At 37.3% G+C, this 17,472-nt stretch overlaps 1 protein-coding gene across 2 annotated transcripts in view; it reads right to left on the reverse strand.

Annotated features, from left to right (window-relative positions):
- LOC108139228 overlaps window positions 1-17,472 on the reverse strand; it is a 34,826-nt gene that overhangs the window by 13,757 nt on the left and 3,597 nt on the right. For both annotated transcript variants that reach the window (XM_017261892.2, XM_017261891.2), the window contains exon 2: window positions 3,972-4,024. The gene's annotated coding sequence lies outside the window, so the exon portion shown is untranslated. The remainder of the gene's footprint in view (window positions 1-3,971; window positions 4,025-17,472) is intronic.

Genomic DNA, 17,472 nt, shown 5'->3' on the forward strand with positions numbered 1-17,472 from the left:
ATGTTTAAAAAGTCGTTGATTATTGTAAATAATTTTGTATAAACTCACTAGTGGATTCTATATATATTTACATATATGAAAAAGTTTCTCATAGGATATAGTTCGAAAAAGAGTTTTCAATCCGCCCGGTTTAACCCGTGAGCTATAATTATTTAACAATCGTTTTAAAGCCACTATTATACGATTAGCTAATTAGAAATTACGGTTTTAAATGAGTCTGATGGAGTCAAGGGTAATAAACCAACCACTTTAAGTTTACGTCAGAACTGATTTCAATTTGCAAGTGCGCAATTTCCAGTAGAAATTGAGAAAATCACCATGCACAAGCCAAATTAAACTCACGCTTTATCTATAGAAAAACAATTTAGAAAAAACAAGTTTTAAGCACAGTTAAGAATTAAGTAATGAGATAAAATAAAATAAAATGACATGACTAAATTTACATATAATATTAAAATTGGTTTGATGTTGTTGTTTTTGCGAATTTTTTTTTCAGATTTTAAATATTAAGAAACCCCGTTCCGGTTATTAGGCGGCGTAAATAGACCTCCGTGACAACCGATTTGCCGCAGTTGTAATGGCATCAAATGCGATTTCGAGGCACACAAACCCAGTCTTATGCACACGCAACTTTTGCGGCGAATATGTGAGTAGGGTGGCATCTTCCGTGTTTGGCTAAATGCAATTTTAGGTATTCCGAAGTTGCCTCACTCGTTTGGCTAAGTAATTGTGCAGCCAGCGCATCGATCGAAACGCCACAACGCCAAATGTTGGCAGCTCGAAATAAAAAGGCAATAAATAAAGATATATTGAGGAGTAATTGCGAGGAATATGTACAAAAAAAAACAAAAGTTTGCTATAAAATAAATATGAAAATAAAATAAGGGCTATCTCTAAAACGAAGTAAACAAATTTTGAAATTAAAATCGAAATTATTTGAATTTTTTTAAATTTATTTTTTATAAAGAATAATCATTCGGATTGAATAAAAAAAAGGCCTAAACATTAAGTACTTATTTAGTAAGCTTGCACTTTTGGAACAAACGCGAAATTAACCACATTAAATCAACTCATTTAAATAGCATTCCGGTTCTAGAAAATAAAGAGCTAAAATCCCAAAGACTTTAAATTTAATCTAAACCACACTATCAACGGGGTTTTTAAATAATTTAAATGGCACCTTTATTTCTAGGAATCTTCGTTTTTTTTTTGTATCTAGGAAATTCCCGTAATTCTCTTGTCATGTCCGACATTCATAAATAATTTATTAGACTCGCTTCATTTGCGGCTTCTGCACATTCTCAAATTAATTATTACGAATTAACACAAAACTCAAGAAGCACGCGTCGGATAAAATTAAAAGAAAAACAGCACAGGAATAGCAGATAAATAAATGAACCTATCACCTAAGGCACTTTTTGCCATTTTGAGGTTTGGCTAGTTTGTTGTCCAGATCAAACGAATCGTGTAGATTGGGATAAAGAAACGTTTTCTGCTGACGCACATTTCACGAAAAATTATAGAAGCTCTCCACGTTCCCCCACCTCCCTTCTTGGCCGTACCATAATTATCAAAGATTTTGTTTGTTAATGAATTTATAATGGTTTTATTTTTATCTTATTGGCGAATCCAGACAGGTCTGGCTCTAAGCAAAAACTGGTCCGGCCAATCGTTTTGGTTTCTTTTGCTTTTGGCATGTGCCAAAACAATTTGCCACCTGCTGTCTGAACTTGAGCTCGTTTTCTTCTTAATTCGCATTTACTTTTACTACAAGAATTTGTTTTGGCCATTTGTGGCCAGCTGGGGGGGATAACTCTCACTGTGCCCAAAACGACGGCCTGACATGTCAGTTGGTGTGTCAAATGTCTATCTCAATAGCTACGTGCCGCGACCAGGTGAAAACCAAGTCCGAAATATCAGCCGAGCCATTTCCATGTCCGGCGACATAAAATTTAATGCAAAAACGCAAGTGGAAATTAAGCGGAGAACAAGATAAGCCGCCAAACTTTTACTCCAGCTTCAGATTCTTTTTGCGATGAGTAAACGTGAAGTGAATAAAAAGATTTTATATTCAAGGAAAGTGGAAAGTCTCGAAAATGTCGCAGAATGTAAAAGTTATGTTATTGTTAGTTCTATACACATAAAAAAAAATTATGATTTACAAATTGATTGACCAATATTTTTTATAAAACCAATGCCTGAGCAAAAAGGCTAATAAAATAAACAATTGGTTGACTATATTAGATCATATTCAAATATATTTTAATAAATACACCGGGAATCACAGCCACAACCGAACTGATTGATTTATTACACCACATTTTGTCATTCGGCATTTCATTGTTAAGGTTGTTTACCAATTCAAATTTGCATGTGAGTGTAAATATATATTCAACATTGTCAATTTATTGGCGTGCTTGGCAATTCAAGTGTTTTTTTTGTTTGCTCAAGTTCAAAGTTCGTTCCGGCTTACATAAAATAAACATGATTTCATTTAAACTTGATTTTATTTCAGGCTATTAGTGGTTTATTGGGACGATTTGCTTTATTAAGCCGATTAGTCAAACCAGCTTAGATGTTGAGGAACGGCAAAAGTCCGTTTTTAACCTAATTGAGATAGATCAGAGAGGGAAGTTGTGCAATTATTAATTGCGAATAAGTTCCTATTTTTAAGCGGATGGGTTTCAACAGATAAATTTGCCAACCCGAAAATGATCTAAACAAATTATATTCATTGCATGTGAGCAATTGTTCGTGGCTGCCGTTGTCGCAGATCGTTTCCGTTGACAAATTCACATTGTTATAGCCCGATCACGAAACAATGATCAAATGCAGCTTTAATGTTGTGTAATCCAAAGATTTATCGATGCCAGTCAGCCGAGCATGACGACCAAAAACTCAAATATATTTGATTTAATAACGCTTCAGATTTGCATCGCATCAACTCCGGAAAAAACTATCGATCAGCTAAAGTTGAGCAAAAACAAGGGCAGAGATACAAAAACAGGTAGAGATACAGATACAGATCGTTGATCTCTGGCGACCTCAATTTGCATGTGCGTGGATTGGCAATCGATACAGCAAAAATAAGTAAAGATGAAGCAAAAAAGCCGGCCTAAAAGGGCCAACTCTCAAATGGGTCTCGCGGTGCAATTAAGACGCACAGGCACACAAACACCGCCGATTTAACGCTGAAAGGCAGTTAAGATTCAAGAGCAGTAAAAACTAAAGCCGGCAGTCAGCAACGGTCAGTCTGCTGAGCAAATTAGCATTTAACAGCCACTCAACAGTTAGGCACCATATGCGAATGCGAGTAAGACTAGCGGCAATTAGAACTCAACTGTAGCTAAATCTTTCCAGCAGTTTAAGTATACTCCAGACCAAAGGTTTCTCAGTAGTAAACGACGGAAGCACGTTGTTAAAATAAATATTATATTTAAATAATAATTTATTTATTATATATAAATAAATATTTCTAAAGTCGAAATAAGCAAAACGAATAATTAATATATCCCCAAAGACAAATACAGTTTAACCCTTTATGTCTTTTCGATTGCTGATCCTCAATAGTGAATTTGCTTGTTTAATAATACGGAAAAGACTTTTGTTATGGGTAAACAACTATATGAATTGAGTATACCCCTTAACGCATTTGTAGGATACTTTACGACCACTAAATCGTACTACGTCAACAGTTATGTAAGAAATTTGTTTCTCCTCCTCTCACACTCTATGAGTAATTGACCCATATTTAGGTTCTCAATGCGAGCAGTGAGCCGTGCGAAAGTTTGCGTGCCTCCAGCGTTAATGGCACACGAGTTATGAATAGTGTGTTTTCGAACCACTTAACTGCAGTCGAGTGGGACGTGGACTAAACCAAGTCATGGGTGATCTCCACTTGTTTTAAGGCCTCTCCTCATAAACTTTTTCTGAGATAGCTTATTGCGTTTTATAAAAATGTTTATAGTTACCGAAAACATCCACAAATCTTGAAGAGCTTTTAAGGCGTGTTATGCGGTATGGCCTGCAAAAGATAAACAAAAGAAACTATTAAAATATTTGAAGAAAACACAATAGATATATCAATTTGGAAATACTAAGATCAAAATTGTTTTCACACGCCTCGTGAAATAAGATAATTTGACGGCAGCTTTCACATCGAGGGGGTTTGGTAATCCCCCCCGGAGTGTAATTATAGAGCGATTTATTGAAAATGAAAATAAACACTCGTCCAGACACAAATCGAAATCAAATCAAAACGCAAGGCGAAATCAAAACTTGCACAATGGGAGAAAGAGCAAAACAAAGGCCAATCAAGAGCAATCAAGAGCCAAGAGGCAACTTCAAGCTGCAGTTCTCCACTGGTATCGCAGATGCGTCACAGCGCAGATACGAGTATAGAAACAAAAACAGCAACAGATACAAGATACAAGATACAGTGGCAGAGGCAGAGTCAGAGGAAAAGGCGAAGGCAGAGATACTTTATGTAGGTTGTTTCGGTTTCCTCTTTCTCCAGCTGTTTTAGTCATGAATCAAGCAATTGTCGAGGCACATTTATTCTGTTTTAAGCGATATTCATGTTGGGTTATGGGGCGGGGTAATTGGCCCGGCAAACGGGTTAACGCTGACGTTAACCCAGAAGAGTAGTGTGAAAAAGCGCGCATATCTCCCGGTCACATATACAAATTGCGAGGGCCCCTCCCTGACTAATTGTTTGTTCTCCCGCCGATTTGGCGTATCTCCTCTGGTATTTTTACCTTCTTTTTTTTTTTTTTTTTTTTGGAAAGTTCTGGGCCTGACCTTGTTTTTTGTCTTTTGGCCAAGCGCCATTCGAAGACGTCGACAACTGTCATCAATGGGTAAATAACCCAGAAGAGAGTACGGCTAATAAAGCAAAAAAAAAAAAAAGAAACAAAAATAGAAAAATTCACTTAAGAAAAATAGAAAAATAGAAAAACAAACTAGCAATGCCCGGCCAAACAAAGCCGCAACATGATTCCGCACTTTGCCACTGTTTCAACAGTTGTGTAAACAAACAGACAAACAACTAAACCACGCCACACTCCAAAAACCCATTCCTATTCCTATTTCAATTTCAATTGCGATGTCGATGCCGATTCCCAGTTAACTTTCAGCAGCGAAACTAATGCATCGGAACCGGCGACGCTGTGGTCCATTTCCATTGGCCAAACCAAATTGATCTTTGCCACCAGAAATGTGTCACACTTCTTCGCGAGCAATTGGGTCAGATATAATGATGACACCCGGAATGGTAAATCAATTTGGAAACTCGACAGCCACAGACACGTTGTTCCCTGCGGTGATTCGACTGTTAGTTTGGAGAATGCACGCTGGGGTAATGTGTCTCTGGCATTGCGGCGGCTCAACAGGTTTAAAGGTTAATTCGAGCATTAAGCTTAAATTCTACAATCAATTAATTTAATAGTTCACCTAGAATTTAGACGATACCTCCATCAATCACTTTATGGTCAAGAATATTGAATGACTTTTGGTGTTTGCCCAACCATTCATGACAATAGAAAGGCAATGTAAAGCTTGATTAAAGTTCGACCTTTAAGTATTATACATTTACAAATTGTTAATATTGTAAACAAATAACTTTAACTTACAGTGTCACGACCTTCGGAAATCGTCACACCTGATTTTCCGTCTACGTAAAATTAAAATAAATAATTTATATTATTTCTAGGTTTTCTGTGGCCTTGAAAAAAGTATTTAGTTTTAATAAACTAAACCGGCAAAAATCAAATCAATTTTAATAAAAGCTTAATAGTGGTTTTCTTGTTTTTGTAAACTGATTTAGGGCTATTAAATAAAACTGTTTACTAAATATTGGGCAATCTTAACCAGAACTTGTTTTAAATTTTTAGAAGATTTTTGAAGTTTTTATGGAACTAGACATTTCAGATATGTACATAAACTTCTTCCTCTTCACACCTTAAACACTAGACTAAAATGGATATTATTTTCAAAGTTTTTTTCAGCTCCACTAGGTGTTCCAGTTTCGCACTTTCATCACGACTTGACTCGTCTACTACATCGATTGCAATAAAGTATAAAATATCTGGCCCATAAACCAATTGCATAAACGATGAGCTCCATTTGGCGTAGGCTGTACCTGTATCCGTACCCATTTTGAGGCAGCAACCTTCATGATTCTGAATCTGTATCTGTATCTATGCATAACTAGAGACCCAGGCCCGCTTCCACCGGCAATGGGTTGGGATTTGAGTCTAGGTCTGGGCTGCGTCGTTGATAATTTATATGTGTCGTCCAGCCCCCACAATCAAGTAACCAGCATTGCCTTTGTTTTTACGGCCAGGGAGGAGTGAGTTTTATTTCCGTTTCACCATGCCCCCACATCGTTTTCCTTTTGGGCTTCAGCGGCATCTGAGAACAATCTTACATATGTAATTGCAATTGCCGAGCCACTCACGACAGTCGAACAACCAAACAACCAAACCACCGAACAACCAAACAACCAACAACGAGTTCGACAACGAGTTGGGTTCTGGGTTTCGGGGAGGGAACATTTCAACCTTTTAATTTGTGCGGCATTCTACGAGTATATTCCCCTACACATAAAAAATATAAGTTTCCACATGTTAAGTTGCAATATCCAAGATAAAGTGATATTTAAATAAAGTTTCTAACAACAATAATATATTATATAAAGTTGTTTTTTATTATTAGGTAAACTATTTGTTAAGTTATTGTTTAAACCCTACATTTAAGATCTTAAATTTTAAATTCAGATTTTTTTTTGCGTGTATGCCACAAAGTCAGTTTCTCCCCTTGGCTGCTTCATTTTAATGTTGTGTAAAGTTCTAAGACCCCGACAATTGCAGCGGAAGTGCGTTCATTATTTTTAATGATTTTATTTAGTGGCTTCGTTGCTCTACCTTTTGCATTTGAATGCCTTTGGACAGGACTTCGAGGCATTTACACGCCGAACTCTCAAAACATCTTATCCTGATCTTGAGTTAAGGAATGCCTGGCTTGTTATGCCCCAGCAGACCGAGACAAGTAATTAGTGGTGGGATAAAGACCCGGACAGTGAGCGAGGGGATCGAGGAGGCATAAACAAGTCAAGTTCTTTGATTCCCACTGTCCATAAAGATTAGGTATTTATGACCGCACCGACTTCCGTCCATCGAATTATGAGGGTGGGTCGGTAATATCTAAATGTATTTTTAAACACAAGAAAAATCTCGCTACCTGCCTCAGATTTTGGACAAAAGATCATTGACAGTCTTTTCCAGTTGTGTGACCTACGATCCCTCCATTGATTCTTAACTACTTTTATCTTTGCATCTGTCTCGTCTGGGTCTGAATAGCTTTAATTGCATCTTTCAACAATTAGTGATCCGGGCTAATTTTAGTAATTGAATGGAAAGCAACACAAAGTCAGAAGGGCAGACGGGAATCAGCCACAATTGACATTAACATGGAAACTGCCAGTCAACTTTGACCGCAAAATTAAACTACAAAATGAGAGCAATAATTAGGGCTTGGCATTTTATCAATTTTTATACATACAACGTTTTCAATAACTTAATTAAATCGTTTGCATATCTTATAATTCAGTCGACCTCATATTAATGCCGATATAAACTTGATTTAACTATGATTGTGATTGTGTATAATTTCAATATATACAGTGCATTTAAGTGATCATTGGTAACGTTGTTTGATTCTAAAATAACTTAAGTACCGCAGTTCAAAAGGTTTTTAAATAGGATATAGCTTTCTTGGCTATTTTTGTCAGAAAAACTTGTTTTTTTATCAGATAATATTATTAATCTATAGATAAAATAAATATTATGTGTCTAACTTTTATCTACTCTAGAAGCTATCTTTATAATTCTTCATTAAATACAAATTTAATAATAATATTCATCCTAAAAACTGATCTACCTTTAGCTGGAACACCTGTTACCCTTTGTGCGAGTGCAACTAAAGGTGAACGTTGGGTTCAATGTGAGGGGGCACCGAACGCCCCTGACTGACAAGTGATCAGCATGCAAACATAAAGGGGTTTTGAGGGGGTGGGGCGGTTACATCTGAGACAATTATGAACACAAACACACAACACGAGTGCAGCCACAAAAGGGTGAGCACAAAACGTTGCATGACACGCCAGCGGCAAACAATCGACATCAATTGTTGCATGTGATTTGCAAGTTTTCTATTTTGACGTTTTGTGAGGGGAGCGGTTTGCTACCGGGGGGAGTTCGATTTACATATTACTGAAATCGGTATAAAAGGCAAGAAAGCAAGAGGCAAAGCCTAAGCCTAAGCCGGACAAACGTCATTCAACATCATCGTGGCAGTCGTCGTCGTCGTCGTCGTCGTCGTCTTCATTTGAATCAATTAAACCAGTTTGGGTCTACGACTGTGGGTATATGTATTCAGGGATGGGTGTGTTTGTCAGTCGTACCCGTACTCATTAGGTATTCATCTGCCTCCACTGATGCTGCACTTGATTGATCATTCGCCGGGCCAGGCCGCGCCTAAAGTTGGGAAAAAATTCCATGAATTCGATTATAAGAAATCAAATTCTCATAGACATTATTGGTTGGACAACCCCCCTTTTTCGAGAGCATTAAAAACCAACATCAAAGGTGCGAAAGACCGCGAGGGAAAACCAGTCTTAAACACATGCATCTCTCGACTTTTCAGTTTTCGTTTTTCATCCGATCAAAGAATGCAAGTTTTTTGTTTCCAAATCCAAATCCCTCCAGCCATCGTGTTAATTTTGGTAGCCGAAAACTGGTTTCCAAGATTATAGAACTCCTCCGCCGTCTAGGCACCAGAAACAACTGGAATTTATAATGTTTTAACGCTTAGTTGGGAAACAAACAGTCGAGGGGAAAAAGAAACGCTAAGTTTAAGCTGGATTTTGGAATTTTTATGGAATGTTTCCATTGTCTATGTTCTAAGACACCTCATCTGTTGTTTGTTCATCTTCTTTTCCAACAAAGAGTCGGACTTCATCGATTCCATTTTTTATTAGCATCGAGACAATCAATTTCCCAACACTTAAACACTCCCAGATGAATCATTAAAGAACTAAAACTAATAGCCAACTCATATATCATCCAGTGATCATATATCAGAGTGAGAAGGAAAAGCCAACCGCCAAGCCAGAAGTCTGTGATTTATGCGCAATTTCATACGCCACTGCATATTTAATGAGTAATAACTAAAAAAAACAACACAGAAACAGACTACCCGCACAGAAGAAAGAATTTTTCTCTCTATGCTAATATTTAGTAATAGCTGACTTTTTTTTGCATTTCAGTTGTTTGCGCAACAATTACAAGGAAATTGCCAGAACAAAACAGAACACATCGCAGAGGTGGGTAGGTATGTAGATACAAATACAGATAGATGGTAGCCAACTGTGTTCCATATACAGATCCGTGTGGGTTTTATCAATCAAACGCAGAGAGGTATAGTAGAGCCGGTCAATATTGAATTGTTATGCAGCTATCAATTGGAAAACAAAAATAAAAAAATTAAACTTGGGTAAAATTACATTGAAAACATGCAGAACAAAAATTTTATATTTTCCTTTTTGTATGAAACGATCAGCATTATTTATAATTATAGACAGGGTATCAAACTTATTTTTTTAAACAATTAAGCATATATATTTTGGAATTTGTTATTATTATTACTATGTCTAGTAATAATAGTTGTATTATTACAAGATTATGCTAAGCTTATGAATATTTGACCCCTTAAGCCCACGCCACTGATTCAAAAACAAACTAAAACCATTACAGAAAAAACTCATGCAAAGTGCAAGTGGGAGGCGCCCATTGAGAGAATTTTGGCGACAACAACCAGAAACAACTGGATCAACAACACAACAACTAACAACACAATGGGAATACTAAGGCAATATGCAGTAATAAGCAATAAATGGAAATAAAGGTCAAGTTTAAGTGATGGCGATGACGAGAGAAGCAAAAAACAGAAATACAAAACAAAATACGAAGGCAAAAAACCGACAGAATCTACAGATGTAATGAAAAATAAACGAATAAAAAAAATATAGAGTGGGTGGGCGGTTGTGGAAGTCGAAAACAAGAAGGGGAGAAACTGTGGAGGCGTTCTATGAATGAGTGAATATCTTATGGAATGCTGTAAGTAGAAAAAACACATTCGGGTTGCATATTTTGGAAAAGTAGGAAATAAAATTTGGGGGAAAGATATGAGCCCTGACTTCTTGGAAATTTGAAATACATTTATTAAAGATATGGCAGCCTAGTAAAATGTAAGAAATGCCTTCGATTGTTCAGAAACATAAAAAAATATAAGTTAAATCTATTTTCAACGCAATTTATAGAAAAATTAATTTATAAACTTCATAAAAAATGTGTTTTGACAAAAAACAAGGGGTTAGTCATGTCTAACCCCCATCCACATCAATATAATTACCATGCCAACCCTCCGGCCAAACAGTGCCCCCTCTTTTGGGACCATCCCCCATTGTAATTTCATTCATTAATTTGTGCCGTTGGATGACTCCGTCGTCTTAAGGGGTTAAGATTCAGCGAACCTCGACCACCAAAGAGCAAGTGCCAATTAAAACCGTATGCGATCGGGGGCGATCCGGTGAGGAGGGGGGCGTGGCTATTGTGGGGGTGTTAATTAAAATTGAAATCAATTGTTTCAGCCAGCTCTCCTCAATTTACGCTTCAACGAATGCCCCTTCGAACCGGACGCTTGTGTTCTTTTATAACATTCAAGATTTCGGTTTTATGGTCCACTTGACAGACCAAAAATAGCTAAGAATCAGTTGAGGCGTGATTGAGCTTCGCACGAAGCCCCAAATTGTCGGGTTTATGCGAAAATGTCGCTAAAAATAAACTATAACTATCGCTGAAGCTCTAATTGCCCTGGACAACAGACAATGGATATAACAGAAATCCAATTAAATGCTAGGACACGACACGTTTATAGCGATAAAATTTCCCTCTTCCACGACGGCGAATATTTTTATCAGTTATCATATGTTAAGTGCGTGATCAGATATAGCTCGCCAGCTCCAGGCGCGTAGGCAAGGGGGATGATGATAATAACAATAAGAAAAGGGTAACATAAAGTAAGAAGATGGAAAATCTCCATGATCTTTAAGGATTAATAGAATCAATTAGCACAAGTAGGGAAGGTATTTTTAAATAAAAACATATCAAATTGGATACCCATTGTATTAAACATAAATAGAATACAAAAATATTCAATTTCAATAAAAATAATAAAAAAATATTGTAATATTAAAAACATGTTACTTATTAAAATTGTAAGCTTTATTCAAAATAAAATAACTACTCGAGAAAGCAGTCACCATATAAGTATGGTATTTATTTTTTTAATTTAATGTACCTTTTGCACTGTTTATTATACATATAATATTATTGTTACCCCACATTTCTCACCCCCCTTTTGTAAACAACTCCGTTCTCAACTAATTCAGCACACGCGTAGGACTTTATCAGGCCTTAGATAGGGGCAATTTCATAGTTTGTTCGGTAATTATACTTTCAAGTCTTTAAATACATTTCCAGTAATTGTTTAAGCAATTTCAGCTAATGCCCGTCAAGTCCGCCACTTGAATTGTTTTAGTTATTGCGCAATTCCAAAAGAGATTTGCTATCTCTGCTTTTAACGTTTTGTAATACATTCTAATATATTCGGACCTTATTTATTATTAATTTTTATAGTGTCTAAAAGTTAAATATATTTGTATATGGAATATTTTTGCTTAGTTTGGGTAAAAGTTCAGGTTTGCTAGTTGAAAACAAAATACCTCGTTTCTGGATGGGCTTAGGTAAGTAAACAATAGAAAAATTTCAGATTTTTTTAAGAAAACAAAAAGGTTTAGGAGACCAAAATAGTTGTTAAAAGAATTTATTGTTTTGAATTAATATAATTATACCAAAAAGGTAACAAGGCATCTCCGCATGGCTGCCATTATTTTATTGTATTTTTCAGTTAATAAAACAAATTGTTAGAAAAAAACCAATCCAAAATGGCCAACAGAAAAAAAGCAAAATTAAAAATTCAATGCACATAACAACAAATTGAGGCCTTTGGCCGGCTCAAACGGCAGCGGACAACAACAATTGAAAAACCTTCATTAAAAATTAGCCACGATGAGTTTTTGTTGCTATTTAGCCGCCGCACGAACTAACCAAAACTTTGGGCCGCGATTCATTCATATGGGCCAAGAGTTTTGAGCCAGAGTTTTTGTTTTTCTTTTTTCTCACAAATCAATTGACAGAGTCACGTAATAAGCGCAATCACGGCTAAAAACATTTTGCGGCTTCTTCGTTTTCCGAACGTCTTAAATCAATCAAAACGTCGCACCCAGGGAGATGAATAAAAGGTAAACGAAGGTAAAAACAGGTTAGCTGGCAAATCAAATTATGTTTGGCGAGATCCAAAAACGTTTATGGAGAAAAAACGACCAGAAAACAGCGAAGACCTTGAGCCAATTGAATAATGCATATTCAAAAGTTCAACCGAACGGCTTGTTAAAATGTTAACTTTCTCATAGTTTCGGTAGTTGCTCAACTAAACGCTAATGGGCTAAAACCTGAAACTAAAGCAATCGAAAATGTTTTTCTTTATTGCTTACCCAAAATCATTACAACTAATTTGGCCAACAGAAAATAGGGGAAGATGACATGGAATTTTTCTGACAACTTAACTTATTTTAGCTGGCAATCTCTACCATAAGCCAAAACAACAAATTGCGGGGCATAAATTAAATTTGAATATGTGCAAAAAAGATTGGCAGACGTTTTCAAGGTTTCGACTGCTAACCCACAAAAATTCATGCAGTAAAAAACAAACAGAACACCCGTAAAGACCGATAAAAAAAACATTCCTCCGAACAAATAATAAAAAATAATAGTAAAATCTAAAACAAACAAAACCTCGCACATACAACTGAAATGTTGTTCGCTTTGTGTGTTTACTCGCTGCCAGTTTAGAAAAAAAAACGGCTTTAACGGGCTGAGATTTATATTTGGGCTACAAATATTTCAGGAATTTCACGGAAATCTCAAACACCTCACTCAACGCAATCGCCTTCCATAATTTTCCACTTGATCTCACCCATACTTCACTTCGCTTTTTCCTTTTTCAATTAGAGCAACATCAAACGGCAATTGCCACATTAAAGCTCGATTAAAGTTATAGAAAAAAAATTCCCTTTATAAAGCAATGTCTTTAACCTTTGCAGCGGCGGAAATTGGTGTAAAACTAGTCTCAGATTGCTCTTGCTGCTGTTTATGTTGCTGCTGTGCTGCTGTGCTGCTGTGCTGCAGATGTTGCTGCTGCACAGCCGGGCAATAACATTTTTGTATCACATTGCAAGGCGTTTTCAGGTTCAAGCCACTTTTGTGGTCAACAACATTTCACCGCGGCAACAACTTGTGCAGCGGCAGCAACACTTCCGATAGCTGTAGCTGCGACCATAGCTTGTGGCTATGAATGAAATGGGTCCGAGTCTGAGTCAGAGCTTGGATCTGACTTTTCCACAAATGAGTTCATAACGTTCCACGGTTCGGGAGAGAAAAACATGGAAAGAGAAAAACTTTCATAATTACAAACAAGGCATGCTCCTTGCACTGCACAGAGACAAATTTTTTTAAAATGTATACATTAATAGAAAAAATATTTCGAACTGTTAGTTAGTACTAAAATCATTAAGCATTTGTATTTCTTTAGTTTTCATTTTAACAAAATATAGTTAGTCATAATCTTAAGAAATCAAACCCCTATCGTAAGCTTTAAAGAGTGTAAATTAATTTTAAAATATATATATAGAGTTAGGCCATCTAATTTTTTACTGTGCGGTGGCGTTCAACTCACCGCAGTGACTTGTTGTTCGGCGCAAATGTGCGAAGAGTGGCCGCTGACTCTGGTTTGCTTCAGTAGCTGATTATTTAATCGAAATGATTATGTTTTGGCGTTGCCCATTAAATGTAATCATGCAACTAAGTGCAACATACAGGCTGCTGCAGCAGCACAACAGCAACATCCCGAGATCCGCGTCTTGTCTTCTGCGATCTCTGATTGTTCATAATTAGCCGTGGCAGGCAGGAAGTATCACAAGCCTTACTACACAAAGCCACCAATTTGCGTTGTAAAGTGAAATAAAGCAATCAAATGCTCAAATTGTTTGGGAGCGCTGGCTCCAGTTCCGATCTCGGAGATTCAGTGAAAAACCGCTGGCAGCAACCCGAAAAACAAAAAATATAAAATTATAGCAAGTGCAGAGAAAATCAAACAATGACAAATTGCTGGGAATGGCTTTTCTTTTCCATCCATTCCATTTTCCCCATAATGGTGGGTATGCAGAGAATAATTGTGCGTAAAAAAGCCAGCAACCGCTTCCTCTTTGCAGTGAAAATTTGGACTCAAAAAAGATTACAAATCTGGCCACAAAAGCGCAGTAGCGGAAGCGGAGAATCGAAAAATAAAATAATTATATGGTGTAATCTAACTCGTATATGAAAAACTTTGACTGCATTTTGTTTATCGCATCTTATCAGCAAAATTGTACTTAAAAAACAGGTTTCAGACAAACGTTATCAGTGAAGTTTTTCCTAATCTGTTTATCACTGACAAGTATCAGATTTTTAAAAAAATGTCCACTAAATCTTTAATAACTGTCATGCCAAATGGTTTTATACAGTTCAGAGGAAGAATTTCTTAGAAAAACAATCCTGGTAATTGCTAATTAAGATAATGCCAAGTATAAGAGGCTGCAGTATTTAATATTTAACTTTTTTGGTGCAAACTTATCGCAGTTGTTGGCTTATCAACTAATCCGAGACACGCACATCCGCCTTGATAATGTTTTGCCAGACAACATGTTTTTTTTTTATTAGTTGCCATGGGATATCTGTTTAGCCACCCCATACTTACTTCACGAATGGGATTGGTTTTAGGCCGACCTTTGGTTAATAATTTCACATAGACCGTCTTCTCGGTCAGCGCGTGCTATTTGGTTATTGGATAGAAACCCGAAATCGAGCCTCTATCGTGGCCAAATTATCGGCATTACCGTACGCTCTATAATGCAACATATTTTCAACACATTTGCCATTTATCTCCCATAGGGCAACTCGGTTTTTAGCACAGCTGCCAGCCGCTGATTTCGATAGAAACTCAGCTGTCTCGTGTGTTTCTCAGTTAATTTCAGCCCCCAGCCTAGGGTTATATTAATGCCAGTTAGATTTGTCACAACTTAATTGCCTTAAACGCTTTGGCACGGTTCTAAAAAATCCAATCAATAAAGGGGGGCTTGGAAAATACAATTAAATATTTATGGGTTAAAGCGGCGATGTCAGTCGGCGGAATTTTAGCTTAAAACAAATCAATTAATTAACTCGCACGCAAGGTATTTTACAAATCATACTTAATAAGGTCAAATTGGCAATTGAACAACAAAAACCTGACAAAAAAACAAGCGAGCGAGCAGCAATCCAAAACGAGTTGGCTTATAAACAAAAAACGTATCTTTTATCGGACTTTATGCAAATTGAGAGCTGAAAAGTTGCCTCAGCCAGCGGACAAAGAGATCGAAGCCAGTTAAATAACAAATTGATAAATATTAATAAGGCCGGAGGGTTTGTTTGGTGTGTGCGTGCATTGCATTTACGCTTGAGTTATCCGCGAGCTATCTGCGTATCTAGCAGATACAAAATGTCATCGCTGCCAGTTACAGTTAAGCTGCAAAAGCAAACTACTTGGCCATTTGAGCGGGACTTTTTATGCAAAGCACAGCGCATGTGGAATGTATCCGCCAGATACAAATTGCACTTGCAATCGACTGTAAACAAAACAAAGGCGCAAGAAACACGCGTGCGCTCGTAACTGGAGATACAATCAACGTTGCTTGGTTTTTGCCTCGTCGCAGACTCAGATACATGTGTATCAGCGCGATTGCGGCAATCTAATATTTATTAAGACGCCGTGTGACTTATGCACCGCGATGCCTTGACTTTAGTCCACGAATCAGCTGGATGCAATTGTCGTCCGTATCTGATGACTCAAAATGGGTCACCAGATAGTGCCGAGATATTGTATTGTTTACCTTTCAGGCTGCTCGTACGTTGTAAAGTGCCAAGCCTCAGATAAGCAGGAAGGGTATTAAAATGTTTTTAATGCAGTGTTTTGTTCATGATTCACCAGCTACTTCAGTCAATTACACAAAATTTGTTTGTGATTTAGGATGAGTAACCGAAACCGAAAGGTCTCAGCTGATAGAATGTGGTATATTAAAAGGAAGTACATAATCTCTGAATGTTTTGGTCAACACGAACAATTTCCGCTTACTGAATTCCGAATTTTTGAACAAAAAACCATAGGTTACAAAGATATGAAATACAAAACCTCTTGATCGATAAGAACATTATTATTTTAAGGTACCACCAATTTTCATTTTTACTGAAAACCAATAGGTTTCACATAATTAATTTCTGAAGAAAAGCACCAAAAGTTTGGTATTTATGAATTAGTAATAAAATAAGTTATCTTGGTAGGAATTTCCAGTCCGATTTATGGATGAAGGCAAACCCTCTTATCTGATAAAAGCACCTAGCCAGTAAGGAATTCCTAGCCTGGTTTTTTAAGAGGGGAAAGCCAGAGACTTCACCTTCGAATCGGGGCTTTCCACTCCAATAACTTTGGCCAATGGCTCTCGCTCGAAGCCAATTCCATTGCGATCCGCCCAGAAGGCAATTCACAATTAGCAAGCGGTAACCTCAATGGCTCGACATGTCCCCTCCACTCGTGTCACTCGTGGCAACGGACATTGGCTGGCAACCTTGTGTTATGGGTATGGGTATGGATATGGGCACGGGGAGTATAGTGTATATATAGCGCTATTGGATAAGTAAATGCCGATCAGCGATCGACGGACGGTTAAGCTTACTGTGCGATCGGCGTTCGTAAGCGACACATAAACCATAATTAAAATCGAAAAACAGTTGGCCCCAAATCGAAGGCACCGAAAAAACCAGTAAGCAAAACCAAAAATGCGCGCGCGTTTGCGCACTGCGCACCTGTTTTTTTTTTTTCGTACCCCCTCCCCCATCGTCAATACCCCTCTAGTCCACCACCCTCACTGGAGTTGGCCAGTTTCATGAAACAATTACGAATACGAGTGCAAAACACAAGCAAAACAAAACCGATCCGATCCAAAACAAGCTGGAGCGAGCGCCAAGTTGGCCAAGCTGTTGGCCAAGTTAAGACGACTTGGGGCTACTTTGGGGCGACTTGAGAGGTCCACTCGGCATATTGCAACGTTCACCGCTGCTGTTTAGAGCTTGTTGTTGTTTTTATTGGGGCATAAACACGGGCACTGCCAATGCACAGTGGTGTATTGGAATTTATAAATTTAAAACGCCACTAAATGATTTG

This window comes from Drosophila elegans, unplaced genomic scaffold, assembly GCF_018152505.1.
Source record: "Drosophila elegans isolate 14027-0461.03 unplaced genomic scaffold, ASM1815250v1 contig_476, whole genome shotgun sequence".
Taxonomy (NCBI): Eukaryota; Metazoa; Arthropoda; class Insecta; order Diptera; family Drosophilidae; genus Drosophila; species Drosophila elegans.